The sequence below is a fragment of the Falco biarmicus genome, chromosome 10 (assembly GCF_023638135.1).
Source record: "Falco biarmicus isolate bFalBia1 chromosome 10, bFalBia1.pri, whole genome shotgun sequence".
Classification (NCBI taxonomy): Eukaryota; Metazoa; Chordata; class Aves; order Falconiformes; family Falconidae; genus Falco; species Falco biarmicus.
This window is the reverse complement of record NC_079297.1, coordinates 27,115,051-27,137,281: the sequence shown is the minus strand read 5'-3', so window position 1 is coordinate 27,137,281 and position 22,231 is coordinate 27,115,051. Positions and strand designations below refer to the sequence as shown.

Sequence of the window (22,231 nt, the reverse complement as noted above, 5' to 3'; positions counted from 1 at the left end):
TGTTCTATTTCACGTTTTCTAGTGATTCGCATGTGTCATTGACAAGCTGGAACAGACCTCTGTGCCTTTCCTGCTGGGTCTGCCAAAGGATACCCAGAGAGAGGTTCACAGAAAAAAACATTGGTTGCACAGGGCAAAGTTTTATGCAACACTCAGGCTTGCATAAACTCAGGTGTGATAGGTGTGAAGTCACTATGGGAATGGAGCAGTATCCACCTAAGGTGATGAGGACATTACTGCCTGTGCCTTGCACAGACAAGCTCCCTCAAGTTACCTTATCCACTTGTTTCATTGATAGAATGATTTGCCATCCTTTCCTGTGTCAGCAGCACTGGGGTTTCATAAAAGTAGTAGAAAATGAGCAAACCCTGTTTCAAGTTAAAAAGCATCTGTCTTTTTTTTTTTTTAAAGGAAATCCAGCTCTTCTATAAAAAATATAGTGAGTAAAGGATTGTATTAAATAGTTTCTGAGATTTGATTTGCATTTTTTTGACTGAGCAGTGAACTGTCAGTTTCATAGACCTATCTCCTGAACCTAATATTTCATTCCTGACTAAAAAAAGTTATCCTGTCTAGCAAATTCAAAGCTATGTTCTCGGTTTTACAGGGAAGTGAAGTACAGCTGTTGTGGAATATGTGTATATTGCCCACTTAGCTTTGTGCAATAGTTTTTCTTCTTTCGCTTTCTCAGTCACCAAAAAATGAAGGGTGGTGGATGACACAAAAGAGTGAAAATACCTTGAAACAGCATCTAACAGGCTAGTGTTTGTCTCTGAGCTAGCTGCTGTGTAGACCAAAGCCCAGAGCCTACACAGTCACTTTATGTAACTTCATAAGTCAGCAGGGGAGGTGTGCAGGACAGAAAGAATTGCTGTCACAGAGCTGTAGAAAAATGTTATGTTGGAAGGAATTTCTAGAGGTCACTTGATCCAACCCCTTGCTCAGACAGGCATCTTCACTTCAGTTTTCAGGTCATGCAACGAAAAAAGAAATCATGTCCATTCATTCAGAAATATGGTCTTCCCTGCTGCTGTTGTTGGAAATGCTGTCAAAGAAGGGAAAAGCTGATATTATGGGCCCTTTGTCAGTAATAACTAGCTTTTAACCCTGACTTGACTTCATTAACTATCATCTTTTCCATTATAAAGATCAGTGTTTCATGGTAGCTGTAAAGCTAATAAAGGTTGTGAAAATATCAATATAGCTGATATGACTGTTCAGTGTCTTTTGATAGCTCATACTTGGAAGTAGACCTGCTGCAACAAACTCCCTGTCTCTGACTGACTTTGACTGTGGGAGGATCAAAGTGCTGTTTGAGAAGGTGATGCTGTAAGGAGTCACACAGGCTAAAGTGATGTCAGCACATCCAGGAGAAATTTCTCTTGGCTAACACCTGCACTTAATGTTATAGGAAGAATAACTGATCTCTGAAATTTTCTCAGTGGTCACCGGGAGCTTGATACCTATAACCTGGGGAACAGGAAGCAAAGATTTCACTTATCCTTCCCATTGTGAGGAAGGAAAACTTCCAGCCTTTAAGTGAACTTCCCCAGCTCTGAGGTGCTGTGACTCAGCCATGGAATTCTTTCTCATGCTGCAACTCTAAGGGGAGCAGACTTTCATGAGCCATTTAAAGAAATTACTGAGTGAAGCCATGTGTTGGTAATTTGGGGAATTTGTCACTCTAGTGAATTTTGATTGAGGTTATTTTTCATGAATTGGTTACAGACTTTTAGGAGAAGATAACATTGTTGAATCATGCAGGTTTTCCCTGGCTGTAAAGAAGCCCACCAGGCATCTGTTGTTTTAACTGTTTATCTTAGTATTTTTAGATACTGTCAACCATGGCAAAGTCTTTCTGTATTCAACTCCAGTGCTCCACACAGTGACTAGGTCATTTACCATGTGAATACTGTAAATGCTTTACTGTTCCTGCCAAATAGAAGAGTTTCCAGTCCAGACTGGATCATTCTGAATGAACATTTTAAAAAACTTTTATCAATTCTTATCAAGAAGTTAATAGGTAAATGAGTTACTATACAACCGTTTTAGATACAAATTCCAATAAAAATGTTAACCCTCTGCATAAATGAACTGGGTAGGAAAGAATGGATCATGTGTGTTGCATGCAGTGTTAGGAATTATGCTATAATATACTTATCCACAAGCTTTGCCTTATGTTTGAAAAATAATCATCACCCACAGTATGATGTATATTTTAGGAAATGCTGAAATCACAATAATACTTAGTTAATGCTTTTTCAAAAATTGCACTGGGCATTGTATAGGAAAACCAACGTTAAACTGGAAGGAGAGCCTATAATTTCTTCAGTCCTTTCCAGTTCTAGAAGTTGTAGGTGTTGTAGCAATAGATCACAGATGATTGTGAGATTCAGTCTGTTTGTAACCCAATGCTAGTAGTAACTCATAGCAGAGAATATACTTGAAAGAAAGCTTACAGGCAGCAGCAGCAGAGACACATATTTTTTTGGCATACAAATCCTTCTCTGAGTCTGAAAAAGAAGCCCTACATTCTCACACTTTCATTTTGATTTGCAGGAAATTAACTACTGCTCCTTAATACCGGTTACTTGTAAATCTTTTCTTAATTTTGGAAAGACAGATATTGTAACAAAGTTGAGCCTTTCCCAGTGCCCTGGCTATTCCACCCTGCTTAGCCTTATTTTCTGTAATTGAAGGGCAACATTTTTAACTGTCCCAAACATTGTAAATTTTGCTGTTGGGGCTTCAAAGTTCAACTTAATGAGGGAACATTCTTCAGAGTACCACCAGCTGTGACTGCACCACAGAATTTGCATGTTTGTGTTCATCTGCCTGGGTAACTGCAGCGAAGTGGCAAAACGCTGACTAGAGGTGGTGTCACAGGCATGACCATTACATCCAGAAAACGCAAGTCCTTAATATAAATTCAATTTCTTGACAGAAGTAAGGTCTATGTAACAAAGCAGAGAGATTATTGCACGTGTTCACTAGTTTAAAATCACTGTGCCACATGGCTTAAGCCACAGATTGACACTAAAGGTGTACTGTGTTATCAAGAAAGAGCTTTAGGAACAGGCTTAACAAGCATAGAGAGAGGGTAGGTTCTTCTGCAAGGTTTATGCTTCTGTTTGAATTGAATACTTATGTGTTACTATGTATGCTTGACAAAATCTGGTGATTTAAATATTACTCTGCCAGAAACACTTTAAAATTTCTGGTTAGGAAAAGATTTCATAATATTGTACATTATCAAGTCATGCATTTTGTACATTCCAAATTTTTGTCTAACTTTATTTAGTGTGGTAGTAATACCATACTGTGCACGTTACAGTGCAACCAGGACAGTCCTAATATAACCAGACCAAAAGTTAATATTATTAATAACTTAAAAGAAAATACTCAGATGATAATAAAATTACAATAATAATCATTTATAGGAGTATGGCCTATATAATTTTTGTTGGTCCTATTCAGCAGGAAGTGTATTGAAAGAACTGAATAAATATGCTGTAATAAAAATACCTAAGGTCCAAGCTCTTCTCCCATTGTCCTCAAAAACTGCCCACATTCAGAGGAATATAGCACTGCCTTAACTTTTAATCTATAACGTGCTCATTCCTGTATTCTAAAAAAAGTAGAAAACACTGGTGTCTGCTTTTCTGTTCCAGTGCCCCAGGCTTCAGCTTCAGGCTTGGGTTGATGGCTGAATGCCTTGACTTGGTTAGCTGTGCCTTACAGTGAGCCTCACAACCTGCCTGTTTCTGATTATCCTGCCTAGATTTTTTTCTGGGTCCTTGTTCTGTTAATGCAGTCCTTTATTCAACAGGGGAAGAGCATGAAGTTTCTTCCTTAAAAAATTGCCCAGTGTTTCCTGGGAGAGTTAGATGTATTCAGGGTATGCAATCAGTTGGAAAGTTCAGATCAGAGGTGTAAATCACAAGGTTTGCCTGAAAACTGTATCTGCACAAAGGGAACGAATCCCTTACCAGAACCTCAAGATAAATAACACCCTTTCGTTGCTGTTTGGAGTGTGGATTTACAAACTCTCTCAGATTGTGCTTCCTCCTTCTTAATTTCTGGTGGAAATACTTCATATATCATAAAAATAATATTATTTATATAATTTTCAATGCCTTCTACTGAAAGGTTTGCTGTTCCTGCTTTTCCCAGAAAACATTTCTGGTTTCTCCCCTTTAAAATTAACACAAAATTAATATATCTTTTAAAATGCTGAACTCCAATAGTAAAGTTAATAGCTTGTTAGTCTATAGTTACACAGTATTTATGGATTTTAAAATTATTAATTTCAGTAGAGATTAGCCTGCAGGATAAATCACTCCTCAGTACTGTGTCAACAGCTTCACCCGGGTGCTTAGGTGACTATAACTGCGCATATTAAACAGGGAGATGTGTAATCTTAAAGAGGACTGCAACAATAGGCCCTTAAATGGCTTTAGCTTTGATTCCTTGGAGGCTGCATTAAGAAGCTTAGACTGTACCAAACCTTCTCAGTGAAACCTGTAAGTCACTTGGTAGTTAGGGAGTTTCTGGCAAACGGGGTTGACATTTAGGATCAGATTTCTCCTCTCCCTTTTCATAAATACATTTGGGTGCAGAGAATGGGTATGTAAAATCAAACAAAACAGGCAGCAAAGGACAGAAGGAAACAAGACAGATTATAGGTTACAACTTCTGCTTTTGCCTCCTGTCTACAAGAAGATATGCTGTCCTTGACTTAGGCGATCATAAGTTTTGTGCCCATTTCTTCTGAAACTTGCATTTTGTATTTCTGGAGCAGACAAGCTGTGATAGGCGTGTGTTATCACGCAGTGCCTGTGCCTCTCTAATTAAAGCATATGTCTCAATTATACCAGGTTCCTCAGCTCCACATCTATAAAAAGACAGGCACTACTTTTTCACTTCTCTAGTATGTTGAAAAAATAATACTAATTATGTATTGTGAGGTGCTCAGACATATCTTTATGCACCTCATCAACTTAGCATTAATGGGAGCACTTACAGGCAGTAAAGGCCTTATTTATTTTTTTTTAAAGTTGCTAACTGTTGAAACAGGTTTTCAAGGCACCAGTGATTTTAGAGATTTTATAAATGCTTATTGCTATGTCAGAGCTGAACAGGTCAGGTAGCTTTGCATACTACCTCCTTTAGCAGTTTGTACCTGTCTCTGCAAAGGTCACTGGAAAACAGAAAAATAGCAGAGGTTCCATGAAATAAGATGATAACATTTGAGCTTCTGAAGCACAGAAAAGATTGATTACCAGTATTTAATTCAATTCTCTCTTTTTTCCCCCCTCCTAGCTGAGGAGCCTTAGTTATATTTTAAACAAAAGAAAATCTTCCCAGTTCTTTCATAATCTTTCTGGGAATTAATGGAATTATACTTCTGTAATGCAAGACAAATTTTACTGAACATCATTCTAATATTTGATAATGTAGGGTTTTGAATTTCACAAGGATTTTTTTTAGAGGAGGTTCGCTCGCCTAAAAGAGGATAATTTAAGTATACTTGGTTATGTATTAACTCTAAATGAATTAAAAATACTTTTTAAAGTACTATCTGCTTTTTGGGATATACATTTATTGAATTGTTCATCTGTGTTGAGAAGTCTGGATTCAGATTTGAGTGAGCTAAGATATTAATTTGGTTCAGGTACGTGTCCAAGACACAAGTATTATGCAAATACCACACACAAAAAATTTGAGACTCTAATCTGTTTGGGAATGATAGTAAATCTAAAGTACTTAAAATGATGAATTCATGAAGGTAACTCTACATTTTTTATTATTTCATCATAGAGTTATTTTGACATATCTATGAGAAATGCATATCAAGAAAAACTATTTAGAAATGTTTGATATTAATTGAATTTCCACATGACTAGAAGAGTGTCAGCTGCTTTCTTATTACACATTTTAAAATTAATAGAGAAGATACAACTGGAAAATTCTATTTTCATGACACCTTAAATCAAATAAATGAACTCTAGTAAAGCAGGTATTTATTAATGCCTCAATCAAACAATATCTACAGATATTTGATTAAAGTTTGTGGGACATGGGAATGGCCTATCTTTGACAATAATTCTTGCAATACATCAATATCAGGCTATATTTGATGTTTTAGGCTAGTTTGCAAATTGTATTATTTTCTCAGTGTGATTCTATTTTTTGCATTTCATTGCCTGTATTTCTTTTATTCACAATTTTCTTTAAAAATGAAAGCAAATAAGTAAAGAGTCTTTTAGAGCTAGGTATGCAGAAATGAGTCTGAATTAATTTACTAGGAAAGAGCATTAAAAACAGTTCTGAAGCTTGGTTTCACTACAGTGAAGAAATATAAGAAAGCTTAAGTGTTTGCATGTAATTCACTCTGGCTTTTATACTGCTTTGGGTACACAATATAATTTTCATGTCACGTCATAGACTGGCTATTAGCTTTTGTGCCTATACAACTGTACAAAGTGTATATAGAGCAGCCAATCTGATGGGATGCACAAAAAGGCAGGACAAGAAAGCGTACATTTGAATTCCTAGTACACTCTTCATGGGCTTGTCTGTAGCACAGCATTTGCTACTTGGCACACATTGATAAAAATGCTGGACCTGCGAGATTCTTGCATGACTAATACAGTGAAAAGTATCATCAGCTAAAGAATTTAAGCAAAATTCCCTTACAAAGGGGAAAGGAAGCACTTAGGCTGGCCATCCAACAGAAGGTGTTTCATGTTCTAATTTTTTAAAAAATAATCTTCTGACAGCTAAGTTTAACTTTGCTGCTTAATTAAGTATGTAGCTTGATTTTTCTCTATTGTGGTTTATATTAGTAATTCCAAGATGCTACCACAACAGAGTTTCTATTATTTTCTCTCTGAGGTATTCTAGAGCACCTTATAGTCAGACAGACACCTCGCCTGACAGACCAGTGCTGAATACACCAACTTTGTGCTGTACTTTGTAAGGACTGAAAGAAGTAGGAATATTTCCAGCAGACTGGGTTGTAGAAAGCCACTGTGATTATCAGCCAGGAAGTTTATGTTCTTATTTTAACTTACTCATAGTTTTGCCTAGCATCTTGGCAACTTCTATATAAAGACTATCAAAAGTAAAGCATCCAGCAGATAGCATATCCTCCATTTCCATTTCAGAGCCTGAAGATCTTTTCATAAGGAGTTTTTTTGTCTTTTTCTCTCCTGTTTCCATCATCTTTGTGCCATGACTACTTTTCTTTAAGGCAGATCACTGCAGTCCACATAAGGAAGATCCACCAGACACGACTTAGGTGTCTGGTCTAGTGAGTCAAGGTATCTTAAAATGTGAGTAGCTGGAGTCAAAGGATAAGCCTTTCACCTTCATATGTTTCAGAACAAATTCAGTTAATGCCTTGGAGAAGAACATACACGTAACTTGCTTGTGGCACAATGTCCTTAGTAAGTCAAGGACCGAGGCCTTTTCCTGTAGGCAGTCAATGTACTTATCTCTCTAAAGACCCAACATCTCCATTGTCATGATTTAAATCCTATAAATAGGATGGCAGTGATTAACTGAAGCTGCCATTACAATTGGTTAGCTGCATATTGTCCTCAGTGTTCTGAATGCATTTACAAAATATATTTATTCTTACTGAATCATTTAAGACTTTATTGACAAATTATTCTGTAATAAGATCCTTACTTTAAAAAGACCTCCATTCAGTAAAAATAAACTTCATACACATACTTATTTTTAAATATATGCTTAAATCCTAAAGATTTTAATGGCTTTGGATCCTTTACATAGATTTTAAATTCCGAACAACTAAAGTGCTTTGCTGAATCTGGGCCTAAGAGTGCATCTAATGAATTATCCTGTAGCTATTGAAATAAAGATAATGTCTTAATTTGTTCCAAACTAGATTGATGAACTGGGGAGATAATCTGAATTGAGCTAATGAAAATTAGTAGAGACATGATTGAAAAAGCTGGAGTTCTTGTCCTGTTTATGTGTGTGTGGCCATGTCAGAAATTGATTTCACAGGAAAAACAGAAATGAGGCATTCTGAAAATGAAGCTTCCATAGAAAGTTAATATAAGCAGTTTTTAACTTCCTCATCAGTCATTAAGAGGAAAGAGTGTGCACCGAGTTGTTTCTGGAGGCTTGCTAGATGGCATTGCTGGTTAGAGAAAGAAGTTAACTAAAGTTTAAGTTTCTCCTTGCAAGGTAAACTGTTCCTCTGAAAACTGTTTTGTTTTCTTGAATTGTAACTTCTTTTTGCAATTCTTCTATGACTTGTTGCTTTCTACAAAATACAAAGTCCAGTATAGATTTAATAATACAAAAAAGTCTGCCCTGACTCTTTCCCAGACATTGCAGGCTTTTGTGATTCTGATTATTATGAGGAGGCAGCAGGTGCATGCATGTGTGTGGAGGACAAGGAACACTTGAGAGCTAGAGAAAATAATCTTCCTGATCTAATATTTAACAGTGAAAATGTCATAACCTGTAAGACATGGGTTTACTAGAGATGTGCAGTGGACAGATTTGCTCCTCCGTTTCTTTCGGTGTATCCCACTTCAGCATATCCCACCTTGTCAGTGTTTACAGATTGCCTCCTTTGGTATTGTGCTTCAAAAGTCTTTTGAAAGGGAAGCCTCTTGAGGGTGAGTTTGATTTCACAATGCTAAAGCTTTAGAGGAGAGTACCTAAGCATCAAACCTTTCCCTCTGCAGAGAAGGCAGTAGTGCTTTAGAAATGTTGACAAGCTTGGGAATAGCTATGAAATATAAATTGTTCTACAGAGGAATAGATGTTTGGAGGGCAATTTTTTCTCGAAAGGAAATGTAAGGGAGAGCTTCAGCTGGGAAACATAAAAGTTTTGATGGCAGGTGAAGACATTAAAAATGGAAGGACAAGTAGGTCAGGCAGACAGGGATGCCTCACAAAGGGCAGTTTCACGAAACAACCTAACAGTGCAATCTGGAAAAATGGGCAGTAGTTTCCCAAAGTAAGGACCAAAGCTTTTAATGAATGTCCATCAGTATCTGTCATGTCAAGCCCAATAATTTTTGAGCAGGCTGTATTTGATTTGGATTAGACTGCAACTTTTTGTGGAATACTGAGATTGAAAAAACAAAGAAAACCAGAGTCACTGTAGTGTGCAGTATTCTTACCATACCAGCTAACCTGTCTGGGCCAGCCTTGCTGACTTAAGAGGAAATTCTTGATGAATATCACACAGATGGAAAGAGATGAGAAAATAAACGCTCATGATCTCAAGGCTAAATGCTAGCTTGCTGTAAGAAGGGGAGACTAAATTACACGTCAAGTGTTCACTATCTCTAGGCAAACGTGAGCTTGTAGAAAATGAAGCAGCAAATTCATTCTAATGCATAAAATTATTTTTACCATGAATTATTCGCCAGTTACTTACATTCTTACATTAAGTTATATATATTGTAAGTTATATATATACTTACATTAACTTACATTAAGTTCTTGCTTACATTCTGACATAAGTTGAAAGTAATGTTTAATTATCTCTATATCCCACTAATAATGAAAATCTCAAATACATCCAAGAAAAATGCAAGGGAGGAAGCTGGTTTTAAAAATAAGTTAGCTGATCAAAATATTTTAATCCGAAATGTCTTGCCTGTTAATATTTCTTCCTTCTGTGTTAAAATGAAAATGTCAATTTAAACTAATCTTTATGCAAATTAATAGATTGGCCTTTCACTCTACCTTGAGTTACAATGGCTGCACGTGACCTTACAGCTCCACTAAAATATCGAAAGATACCCTGTCTTCTAACCCCACTCAATCACCCGTTCATGTACAGGGACTGAGAGCACGCAGTGGGCCAGGGCCCAGGGCAGTAACAGGCCCTACCATCCCTGGCCACCACAGGGCCTGCCCCCACCCTGCCGGGGCCCAGGCCCTCCCTCCAGCACAGCACTGCCCAGCCGGGGGCTGCTGGGGGCTGCCTCAGCCACACCAGTGGGTCTGTAGCTCCCCACAGCCCAGTCCTGCCTGGCCATGGGCCCTGCTGTGCTGGGCCCTGCTGTGCCAGGCCCAACCATGGACCCTGCTGTGCCGGGCTGCTCTGTGCCAGGCCTTGCCATGGGCCCTGCTGTGCTGGCCTCCGCTGTGCCAGGCCCACCTACAGACCCCTCTGTGCCATGACCAGCCATGGGTCCCGCTGTGCCAGGCCCACCCACAGGCCCCACTGTGCCAGGACCAGCCATGGGCCCCGCTGTGCCAGGCCTTCCCATGGGCCCAGGGCCCAGCCTGGCTCGGCCTGGCCTGGGGAGCTGGCTGATGCCCAGGGCTGCCACCTGGGCTGCCTGGCTGGGTGGGACCTGGATGGTGAGCAGCCAGCCCTTCTGCCCTGCTGACATAGCCTGAGTTACGGATAAAGCCTCTCGCAGAGTGGCCATACTGTATTTTTAAAAAAAAGCTGATACAGACATGGTGCTGCAGCGTGATGATATTAAAAATTTGGGCCCTCTAGCAGTCCCTCGCCTTTGCTTAGCACTGAGTGGCATTCTCAGTGAAGGCATTTTGTGTTGTGTAAAGCACAGGCCCTTTATATCATGCATTCTGAGAACATCATTCGGAAAAATGAGAGAAACTAAGTACCTGGATAGTGCTGAAAAAAGATGGAGAGAGTCATAGTATCAGGGGGAAAAAAAAGAAATACTTTTTTCAGTCTGTGTAAGCACCTGTAGTGTTTTGTGGACATGTTCATTATACTCAGGTCTTCTGTGCTGACTTCCTTGCTACTCAGGCTTAGCATAGGTCATATGAAAAATGATTAATAAAGAAAGGCCATTTTTTATAAATCTGAATCTACTTTTAACCTAAATAAAAGTTTGCTCTACAGTTTTGGGTTTGAAGTTGATATGAAAGAGGATGGTCCAGATAGTACAGTGTGCTTGAAAAATAGAAAGCTAATGTCCAATTCTATGTTGCAGTAGCATGTCTTTCTTGCCATTCCAGAGCTTTTCTCTGGAATTTTTAATATTTTTTTTTTCCAAATCAGATTATCTCTTGTTGGATTTTGCCATGTGCTCTGTAATTCCATCCCAGGTCTAATTTCAGTAGAGAAGATATGGTGGGCTGGTATATGTGTACCTGTGTTTGTGCCCTGAGGAGGCCGGGAGGGGATCCTTCTGATCAGGGCTCTAGTGTAATGAATACACATGTGCTTTGTTCGTTGTAAACAAGCAGCAAAGCAGTACTTTGGCCCAAGATTTTGGCCGCTTGAATACAATGGGCTTCTTTTGCCAACCAGTAAAATAACTATTAGTGAACTGTGTATTGCCATTAATCCAAACTCTGTCTAATTATTTAAAAATTCTTGTGATATCTGGAAATCAAATCCAAGTTCAATGACGTCCCTGGTGTGTCCTTTCTCTTTCTTTCTCTTTTGGATCCTTTTTGGCTTCACACCCCACTAAAAAGTAATAAAGGAATTATTACCTCTGTTAATAAGGTATACCTAAGGCAGACTTTTCAAAAGAAATGTTTTCTATGTGCAGCTCCCTTTAAGTTCAATGCCCATTTAGCAGGTGGGGAGAGAAGCATGGTTTTATGAATCTATTTCTCCTTTTTTTCTTTTCCTTCTTTTTTCTTTTTTTTTTTTATTTTCTTTTTGTATGAGTTACACAGAGACTTTTTTCATCATGATTTAGATTAAAGTTATTGTTTCTTTCAAATAGGTACCTTTCCTGGGTTTTCTTGTGATTTTAAAGCCATGGATCAAGTATCTTTCTGCTGATGTTTCTCCATGTGTTTTGTTCCTCTAGAGCCAATTCTGTTGTGTCCTGTCATGCAACCCACTCAGGTCAGGAACCGCTGATAATACTTCATGGTTTTTTCTAGTAAAAAGTAGCTTTTTATCTAGAACTCCCCGATGTTCAAATACTGTTACCTTTGAAATGGGCTTAGTTACTATTACGTGGTGCAACTAAATACAAAAACCTGGCTTGTGATCTGTCACCTGTATAAATAATAACACTGGTGCCCTGCCAGACTCAAATGCACCATCCACAGAAATTATCAATATAAGAAAAATGGTGCAAAGGGATCATTATGGCTTAAAAACATGTCTGAGAGCATTCCATGTAACCTTCCATTAGACTGAAAGCACAACTAAATTTCATAACATGTATTTTACCAGTAACACTTTGCTACAAAATTACCCACTTTTAACAATATAAAAGCAATTTCCATAGAAGTTTTGTTTACTTCTTAGTAATTTATTTAAATGGGTCACATAGAAAAGAAAATCACTGCAAATTTCAAAGCAAAGCAACCAAGGTAAAGAGACTACTTCACTGCGAGCAATATTCTGTTAAAAGGTATGCAGTTGTACTGCTTTGATTGTCCTTGCACAGCAATTCCATTTTAATTGGAAGTTAAGGGGAAGAATATAATCATGGACACTAAGGTTAATCCTACAAAAGCCATACATGAAATATGTCAAAATAGACAATCCCCCTAAATCTTCAATACTGCAAAATTGGCTCATTTCATACTTTAGAATCTCTCTGCTATTCAAATACAAAAGGAACGAAAATAATACAGGGAAGAAGGAAGAATAAGAATGACAATGAAATTAATGATAACAAGACAGTGTCACTCCAGAAGCATGAAAACGAGGACTACTTTCATCCTTTGTTTCTCAAACCATGCTACAAAGAAAACTTCACATTTGAATCAGGAGAGAAGTTGGCGGCTTGGTGATTCTTTTTTAGGGGTGGTAGGGAAACATGAAAGAGAAGGGAGGCTCTTTGTTTCTTCCCAGGGATGCTACTTATGATTTTGTAACAGACTGCTATGTCAAGTTTGCCAACTGTAAAACGCTCTCAGGGCAAACCTCCCTGACTCACCTCCTGGATCAATGCCATGGAATCTGTGGTGATCTGGCAACAGGGGGTTACTTTTACCACTTCTTTTAGGCAATGCCAGGAACATTTCAGTGTTTCTCAGTATCTTAATTGCTGATGCTGCCCAAAAGCTCATGCAAATCCAGCTACCTTCTTTTCTTTGGAGACAGTTCTGGACTATTGCCATTAGGACACTTAGGCTATGCAGATCTGGTGAATACGAATTTATGCTGTTGCTGTGTATCTTTCACCTACCTTGCAATTAAATAGAATATTTTAATCTTGAAGCTGGTAGGAAGTGTACCAATCCAGTACTACATCTACTTAGGAGCTGTACAGAAGAAAACAGGTTTAAAATAAAACTAAAGACTGTGAGGAGCTGATGGAATGGTAAGGAAGAAGACAGAAATCCAGTTTAGAAAATGCAGACTCTGAAATCAAGTTTTCTCATCCAGGTGGCTACAGCATAAGCAGGAGAATATGTGATTTTGTAAAGTGTGATAACAGTTCTTTTTCTGTAATACTTGTTCTCTATCAGATATGCTCGTGCCTCCCTATTATATTTAGACGTGTACTGCAGACAATTTTAAGACCACTTTAGTGAGCGTGTTTTCTCTTTTAAAGAATGCACAGAGGGTAGTGTAAGGTGTGAGATTAAAAAGAGCACTAAATATAGAAGTGCTTTAGTGCTTTAAGTCCATAAAAGTGAGTCAATAGAACTTCTTCCTCTTAGAAGGATTTTCTTCTAACTTGTTTTACTTTACACATGCTACATGAGAAATGTAAATAGAGAGAAAAATTATTTTTTTCTGTGGCTTGTTTTGCTCTCCTCCTCATGTCCATTTGTGTGAGGTGAGTCTGTTGCACTGCCCAGATTGTTACCTGTTTTTTTTTAATGTTCAGAATAAATAGTATTATTAAGTACATACTAGCCTATGGATAGGAAAAAAATGTAGCGTTTTTAGGAAGTCTGTGAGTGATTTAGTAAACAGGATCTCACAGTCACTTAGATGCCTTCTCAAATTTTTGGTTTAGTTGCTTTATAATTTAAATAATTTTACAGTTTTGTAAGGAAATCAAAGTTGTGAGTTGACTTGGTATAAATGGTTTCACTCTAGAACTCTTTTGTTACATAGACAATGGTCAGTGATTTAGGGTACTCAGTTCGATACCTTAAAAGGGCCTGACTTTAATTTTTTTGGAAGAAAGTATGGTTTTTGAAAGAATTCAGTGTAGTTATCTTTGACCATCCTGACTCAGTTTTTGAAACAAGTCTGTCTGAAATGAAGGTTAGTATCATTTTTTGTATGTGCTGCTTTAGCACGGAAAGTTTCCTGAAATAAATGATTTTTGAGAAAAAGAGAGTGGCTCCATGGCTGTGAAGAGAATGAGCATCTACTGTTATATCTACTGCTTTGTTTTTAAAAAATATCTATATTTTGTTGAAAAACTATTACAGTTATAGATAGGATGAAAAGCTTTTTATATGTTGTTTTATAATAAAAGTTTTGTATTGAATGAAAAGTTTCTTGTGGCTTTCCCAAAAATGTTGACACTTTATATACTGAATAAAGCAAAGAATTTGGAAAAGGAGCTGGCAAATGAGAAATGCTGCAGAGCTACTGGAAGGAATAGGTCCTGACTGAATAGGGATGCTCACTGTATTCTGTTTTCTATTTGGACTGCTACATCCAGTCAAAAGTTGAAGATGTGGATGTAGAACTCAGGTCATTTCTGATGGAAAAAAATCTATCTTGCTTTCTCCAGGCCTAAATTTGACAGCTCACACATATTTTAGCCATCAGATTTTGGGGAAGGAGGAGAAGATTCAAATCTTTGTTGAGCAGGTCATTGTCATGTATTTATATTGCAGAGAGTAATCAAAGGATGGTGATTTGCTTGTTCTGCTGTTCTAGTGAATTTTCTGTGTACATCTCCAGTTATTTGTTTACATTATCTTATGTGGCTTTTTGTACTGTTTACAAGACAATATATCCAAACTATAGCAGGAGGATATGCATGAAATCTGAGCCTCAGTGGGAATTCTTTCCCTGACTTTACTGTAGTCATGATCTTATCCTGAGTACTACTCATTTCTACCTGCATAAAATGTTGTGGTCCCAATGGTGAAGTTTATTGTTGGATTAGCATTTACTGTAAGATTCTGTGCTCAGTGGAGTGCAGACATTGAAAGGTTTTCATTATTTTAAAGTAATTCCTTTCTTCCTGATGATCATAAATAATTCTCTAGGGGGCTTGAAACCAAAGTCTGCTGTTTTCTTCCTATCTTTTTTGTTCGCGTTTGTTTGCTTTATTGCATACATTTTTATTTTATTGTTGGGGTTGCTTAGAGGAGTTATCGTAATATAGATCAGATGGTTGATTAAACCACAGCTGGCTTTTAAAAATATTTATAAAACCCCAGTATGCTTTTAAAAAGAAAACACACACAGAGTTCTGTGAAAACTGAAAACAAATATACAAAATACAGTATGGAGAATTGTTCTTTTGCTCTTCCATGTAAACTTTCAGAGTGTTTGGGTAGCAGCTTCTATATGAATAGAAAATATTAAGTATTGGATGATATTGCCAATCTCCTATTCACTGCTACTTTAAAAATAATTTTACTGCAGGAAAGAGAAAAGTAAATTTTAGGTAGGAGGAGTGGTGGATTTCAGCCACTTGTACTGTGGCTGTTAGAAATTGGTTGCCTGGCAAGCAAGGTTATGTTTTCTGATGTTGTGATAAACTGCTATTTTTAAGATGCCAGATTTGACCCAAGAATCTGAGTGGGGAATTTTATCCCAATAGTTCATATAATTAGCTGTGAAAACCTCCAGCTGTCAGTTGTTTTTTGCTTCCCTACCCTTCACAAGCAAGATGCCATTACTAGTCAGAAATCTTCTTCCAGATGGTGTATGTAGCTTTAATTTTGAATTTGTGTGATGAAAGGAGTAGTGAATGTTAAGCACTCAATAAGGTAAGCTGTAGCTTGTGACTACTGTTTTCTTGAGTAAATAGAGCAAGGTGTTTAACCAAGCAATGAAGTGCCAGTAACATGTAGCCATACAAATCTCAAATGCCATGATACCACAGATGTAGCTAATACCATCTTGTCATTTGAGCCCGTCATGTCACCAAAGTACATTCTGTGAAATATTCATTCCAATTTTCTGCTAGGAAGCCATAGGAAAGCTCAGACACTGCAGATGACTGTATGCTTCATTTACCTCTGTGAATACATCCAGTGAGTTCAGCAAGACTAATTACAGAAGTTATTATATCCATAATTCTAGAATTTGAATGCACGTTGCAAATTGCCTTTCAGTGTTTGGGAAGACCAGTGCAGAATGCGGAGGTTTACATGTGTTTGTCATTTAATCATGGATTTTTTCATGAAACACTGTACTTTATACATTGTTCCTGATACACATATATCTTTCTGAATGTTTAGAAAAATGTGTATGTATGAGGAGAGATTAAATAAAATAGTGAGTTAAAATTAAGATCTCTGCTGTAAAAAGGTAGCAAACTTGGAACTGATAAATCTTGATGAAAAACTTTTAGTCAGGTTATAGGTCTGCAGTTTTGCCATTGTTTTGTTAGCTCTACTCTCAGAAAGACACTTACAATAAGAGAGTGATGTCTTTCTCTCCCTCTTCCCTTGGATAGCTTGGCTTCCAAGTAATATATTTTTAACAAAGTGATATAATGGAAAAACATAGCTATGTATCTTTCTGTGATAATCTGAGTTACTACAGAGCCTTGGAAGTGGCCCTCATGCTCTGAAGGGCTGGGGATTGAATAGAGAAGCTGCCACATACATCTCTGAGGCCTCCCAGGGACAATTAGGGCCTCTACAATATCTGGAATTATACTTGTTGATCATATAACCAAATCTTAGCAAAATATATTGTCTTTTAAAGTTGCGACTATCATTTATGTCAGTTCAGTTGTTTCATCTTTTATTTCTTTCAGACTATATGATTAGCTGCTAAGATTCTGCTAGACTAGGAGAAAAGCTAAAAAAGCTATAGATACATATATAAGACATATTGTGGGAACTTCTTCACCAGTCAACTCAAACTTCAGCTGCGACTTCTAGTGTTTCCACACACACACAAAAAGGCAGGGGGGAGGAGGTCTGGAGAGAACCCTCATGTAATTATTTAGCAAATGTTACAGCCTTATCTTGATTTTGGCAAGCTCTATAATTTAGCCTGTAAGCATAAAAAGTGTGCTTCCTAAGCACTACCTACAATTATGATCCAGTAATGCCTTCCTTCTGTACAGACAAGGTTTTGTCCTCTGCAACAGGACTCTGGAAAGATCTTGGAATCCTGAATGGTTAGTGTGAGACAGGTTACATCCTCTAACAAGAGTTTGAAAGGGGACAGACAAATCTTTTGGTAAGAAGAAAAGCCTGTATATAGCGGCACTTTCTTTTCTGTTTACCTGGGGCACGGATACTAGAAAAGATGAAGTCAAGGCTGACCCCAGCAAGGACACATTTGACGATGTGTTAAACAGTCAGGTATGGTGTGCAGGAGGTGCTTCCCAAGTAGCTAGGCTATCCCCTGCACAAATATCCAGTATGTCTTGGTAAGAGTTCGGAGCATAGTTACAGTGAATCCCTAAGTAAAGAACACACAATAACAAAAAAGTGCACTTACTGCTTAAATATGAGACCATGAGAAAATAACATGAGAACTGGGTAAACAGACTGTACGCAGAGGAAAACTGTAAAACTCTGAAATACCCCGTTTGGTGGAGAAAGATGCCTGATGGCTGTGATATCTTGTGGGGATTAAAGACTAAAAATGGCTTGAGGCTTTTCACACAAGCACAGTATGTTCAGAGGGAAGAATACTTTCAAGTTTGGCTCGAAATATTGAAACTAAATTTAAAAAGTAGGATTTTTCAGAAATTTTGATGAATCCATAAGCTATTGAAATGCCCTCTGTGACCTCTTCTAGAAAAACAAAGTAAGCATTCCCAAAACTGTTCAATAATTAAATGCATGTTTGAAGTGATTTTTTTCCCCCTGCCTGGCTAAATACATGTTTAAATTGAAAGTTATATAACAATGTAGAAAAAAGGCACAGTCTAATCTTGAATTATGTGCGGAATGGTTACAGCCAAGATCACCTTAATACAGCTATTTTAGCCTTAACGCTGTGAAAGTGCTCTTTGCTCAACTTTGAGGAATGGCTGCCTATGAATTGTAATATACTAGAGCATTTTTGTGTTTTTGTTTGCAACTCCACTAATGATTTTGGATGATACAATCAAAGGACAGGGTTGGCTCACTGGGATGACATTTTGGTTTTGCTTGATGTGCAGTCTGTATGCTATTGTGGGCTGTTTCACTGAAGGCTATCTCCAAAAGCCTTGTTTAGAGAGAGTTTTCTGGGAAAAAGAGACTTGGCAGAGGAAGATGAGAGGAAAGGAGAAGGGGGATTTGTAGAACAGGGACCGTTACAGACTCTTCCACTAAGCTGGAAAACCAGGAATTTAGGATTGGGTCTAACATTTTTTAGCGTGCAGCTAATGTGTCGAGGAAAATGTTCTTCATTCACTATTGCTGTTCTGGGGCTGTCACACCAGGGAAACATGTATGGTACAAAGACAAAATAGAGAGCTCAAGAGTATGCAGCATTGATGAGCAGGGGAAGAACCAGTGTGGAAACCAGGATTTTATTCCGTTTTGAAGCATAATATCCCTCACTTGACTTGGAACATTTTGTTCTGATAAAAACCAGGAAGTTTTGTTCCCGTTTCAACTTTCAGAATTTTTAAAAATGTTGCAATAGAAGTGCATTCCAAATAAGAAATCAAAACATCTTATTCTAAAATTTCAGTCTTCTCATAATACTTTTTATTTTTTAAAAAAAATCCTTAAAATTCTTTAACTGAAGTTTGTCTGCTTTATTTTTGACTTTGTTTTTGTTTGTCTGTTTGTATGTTTTTTGTAGACTGAAAAAGCTTACTTGGAAACTCTGATGTCCATACTTCTGGGTTCTGTGAACTTCAAGTGGTACATACACAAATACACAGGTCTCTGAATTACCATCTTCTTAAACTAATCCCAAAACCCCAATAAATGTTAGCTGAGGCTTCAGTGATACTGCACGATTCATCCTGTTTCTGACCATGCCTGTGGGGCACTTGCACGGAATAATCACCATGATTTTTAGAGACAAGCTTGGGGTGCTTGTACCACTAACTCAGGACCAGCCTAGCTGCACCTCAAACCATTGCTCTTCAAGGCATTTAACTTTTCTTTACTTCAGACACCACCCCAAGTTTTATTGAATATTATTCTGTATACCCAGTTGCTCCAAAGAGAATTAGGCATCTGCTGTCTTAAAGTTTTCTGAAAACATATGTCAACATTTTATCTCTATCTTATAAAATTGTACATAACTGTATCTGTCCTTTGTGTAGCCATGCTGAGTGCTGTCTCCTAATCTTTTAGATGTATTTAATTTCTGACAAACCTTCTCCTACAAAGTAATTAGCAAAATCATTAGATTAAAAAAGAAAACACAAGAAGTCAAAAGGAAAAGCCTTGTTTTGAAAATGAACCCATTTAAGTACATGGTTATTAAAAAATGTAAAACTGTAGGAAAAACACTGGCTACAGCTTGTCCTGCACTGTACGAAGACTACTATATCTGTTGAGCTGATGCTGAAGGCTTATTAATCTCTTTTGCTTCCTTATGTGGTGATCTGTAGAAATCTGAAGAACTAAAGATCTATGACTTTTCAGCATCTTTTGACTAAGAAATGGTTCATTACACATGGACTTCCATTTTTTCTGTACATTTCATTAAGAACAGTCAGAAAAATAACAAAACAGAGTGACCTTTGTGACTTAGGAGAAGATGAATATTCACTGACCTGCCTCTTGACAGCAATCATGCTTTCGATATTTTTCTCAGTACTTCTGGGTTTGGTTGTGGAGTTGTTGTGATTTTTTTGAAATTACTCTAAAATTTAAGTGAAGTGAATCTTACCTCTTGTATTTACTACCTTAATGTGTCTAGCCATGAAATAATTGTTGTTGCTCCTTAAGCTTTTGGCATGCTTTAATGTGGGCAAGACACATGGGTTTGCAAATCTATCTTTTCTAGAAAGACTTGCATTTGATTGCCTCCCTGATGCCAAAGCCTACTCATTTTAAACAAATGGAACACCAGATTAATACTGGATATTTCTGTACTACGAGGAAAAGAAAAATAAATCAGCTAATGTTTCCCATTTACTGCTACAGTCCTAAAAGTAGACATGGCACTTCACATTGATGGTTTGGATTTGAATTCATACATAAAGCCAGGGATTTGGTTTGTTTCTGTTCCTTCTCAAACTGTTGACTCAGAAATTTTTGTTAACAATTGTAAACATTTTAGATGCTTTTCTGAGATCTCACTCAATGCCATCACTTTTCTAAACCCAGGAACTTGCCAGAACAGGAATTTTAGAAATACTAGCTAAAACATCTTGACAAGCTAAACATTTTTTAAAATTGGAGTAGGTGGACTTAGTTGACTTACTGCCAGCTACAGTATCTGTACACTGTCAAAGAAGATGAGCAATGCTACATAGAGTAGATTAAGGCTGGTGCCAGGAATCTGCAGATTCTGGACCCGGTCTCATTTCTGCTGTTAAGTAGTGTCATGTCTGGAGCAAGTCACATCCTTTTTGTGTGAGTCTGTTCCACTGTCCATGAATCAGAAAAAGTATTTACCTACTTCTTTCAAAGCACAAGATTTAATTTTCTCAAGTTTTGAGGGTGTATACCCTAAGGATTATGACCTGTACCTATGCATGTGTGTTTGGCACACATTAAAATGCTCACAGCCTCTTAGCAAGAATGGTCCTGAGCAATGCAACCTGTAAGGAAGTGTTTTTTCAGTTTGAGGACAGAATAGTTTTGAACTGCAAAAAATCTGGTAGGTTTAGTCATTTTTCAAAATTTTAGATTTTTATTATGCATTCCATAAACAACTGACTGAAATAATTTAGTCTCTTTTTGTCTCTCTTCCACACATACTGTGGTTGGCATTAACATCCCTGAAACAGGGAACTTGAAACTTCCTTCTGGTGATGTTATGATTCCAGTTGCATCTCAGTTATACAACATAAATGCCTAAAAATACAAATTATGAAATCTTTCTTGGGCAAACTTGAGAACAGTTAGCATTTCTAGAATGCAGAATTTCAATTTTTATAACCATCCTACTTTTTAACTGTTTCTTTGTGAAAACACTAGCATGTATACCAACATGCAACTTAAATTCATTTGGTTTTTTTTAAATACAGTTTTGTTTACTGGATCTGTGCAAAAGCAAATCAGCATTTTCTGACACACTTGTATTCTTGACCACTACATATGCCCTAAAAGAGTTTGAAGATTCTTAAAAACAGGTGCAATCAATTTCTTGGGTTGGCAACTTTTAGCATATGCTAGCTCTTTCTATATGTCAAGCAACTTGATATAGAGCTTGTGTTTCTTTATAACTTTGAGCTATCCAGAACTATCTTTTGGATTTTCAGTGACCCATACACATTCTATAAAGTCTGTGACATGTTACTTCTCAAATTCTGTATGTATTACCTATGGTTTTCTTTCTGTAATCTCTTCTGTCTTTCTTTCAGAAATATATTTCTTCTATATTTTCACTTTCCTTTTGTATCCTGATATACTGGTTTTTAACTTTGGGGATGGGTGCTACACTCTTCAATGCTTAGCTAGAAACAAAAGTGGAAGTACTTCAACACAGCAATTTTCAAAACAACTTTTGAATCCTTTCTAGTACTCTGATTGTTTGCAGATAAAGAATAAACCATGGTTTGGATCTGACCAACTGATTTACCTTTTTCAGAGTTTCAGTTTACTTCACACCTTCACAGGAGGTGGATACAGCAGAGTCTCAAAGGAACCACAAGATAAGGATAAATGCTAACAGTCAATATACTGCTACAATTTGTAGAATATTAGGTGCGTAATCACGGGAAACCTTGTTAATATCCTTTGAGAAAAGAATGGTCTAGAAAGATTCACAAAAACAGGTTAGTCTGGGATGTTCAGCCTCAGAGTGAGATGAGATAAAGGTGTGAATAGGGTGTTATGAGTACAATTTTTTTTTTTAAGTGTATATATAAACTTAGACATTCTGAAAAAAAACCAGTTTTCATTCTACCATGCCTAGATCACAAGTATAACTATATCTGACAACTGAAAAGATAGCATCAGTGTCAAAAGCTATAAATACTATAAGACCAAAGTCACAAATTTGCCTCTGAAAATGAGTAGTCATTTTGGAAATGCTGGCCCA

At 37.3% G+C, this 22,231-nt stretch overlaps 1 protein-coding gene across 3 annotated transcripts in view; it reads right to left on the bottom strand.

The window, feature by feature from the left end:
* Positions 1-22,231, bottom strand: part of SYT9 (synaptotagmin 9) — a 72,212-nt gene that overhangs the window by 9,103 nt on the left and 40,878 nt on the right. The gene's annotated exons all lie outside the window — the stretch shown is intronic.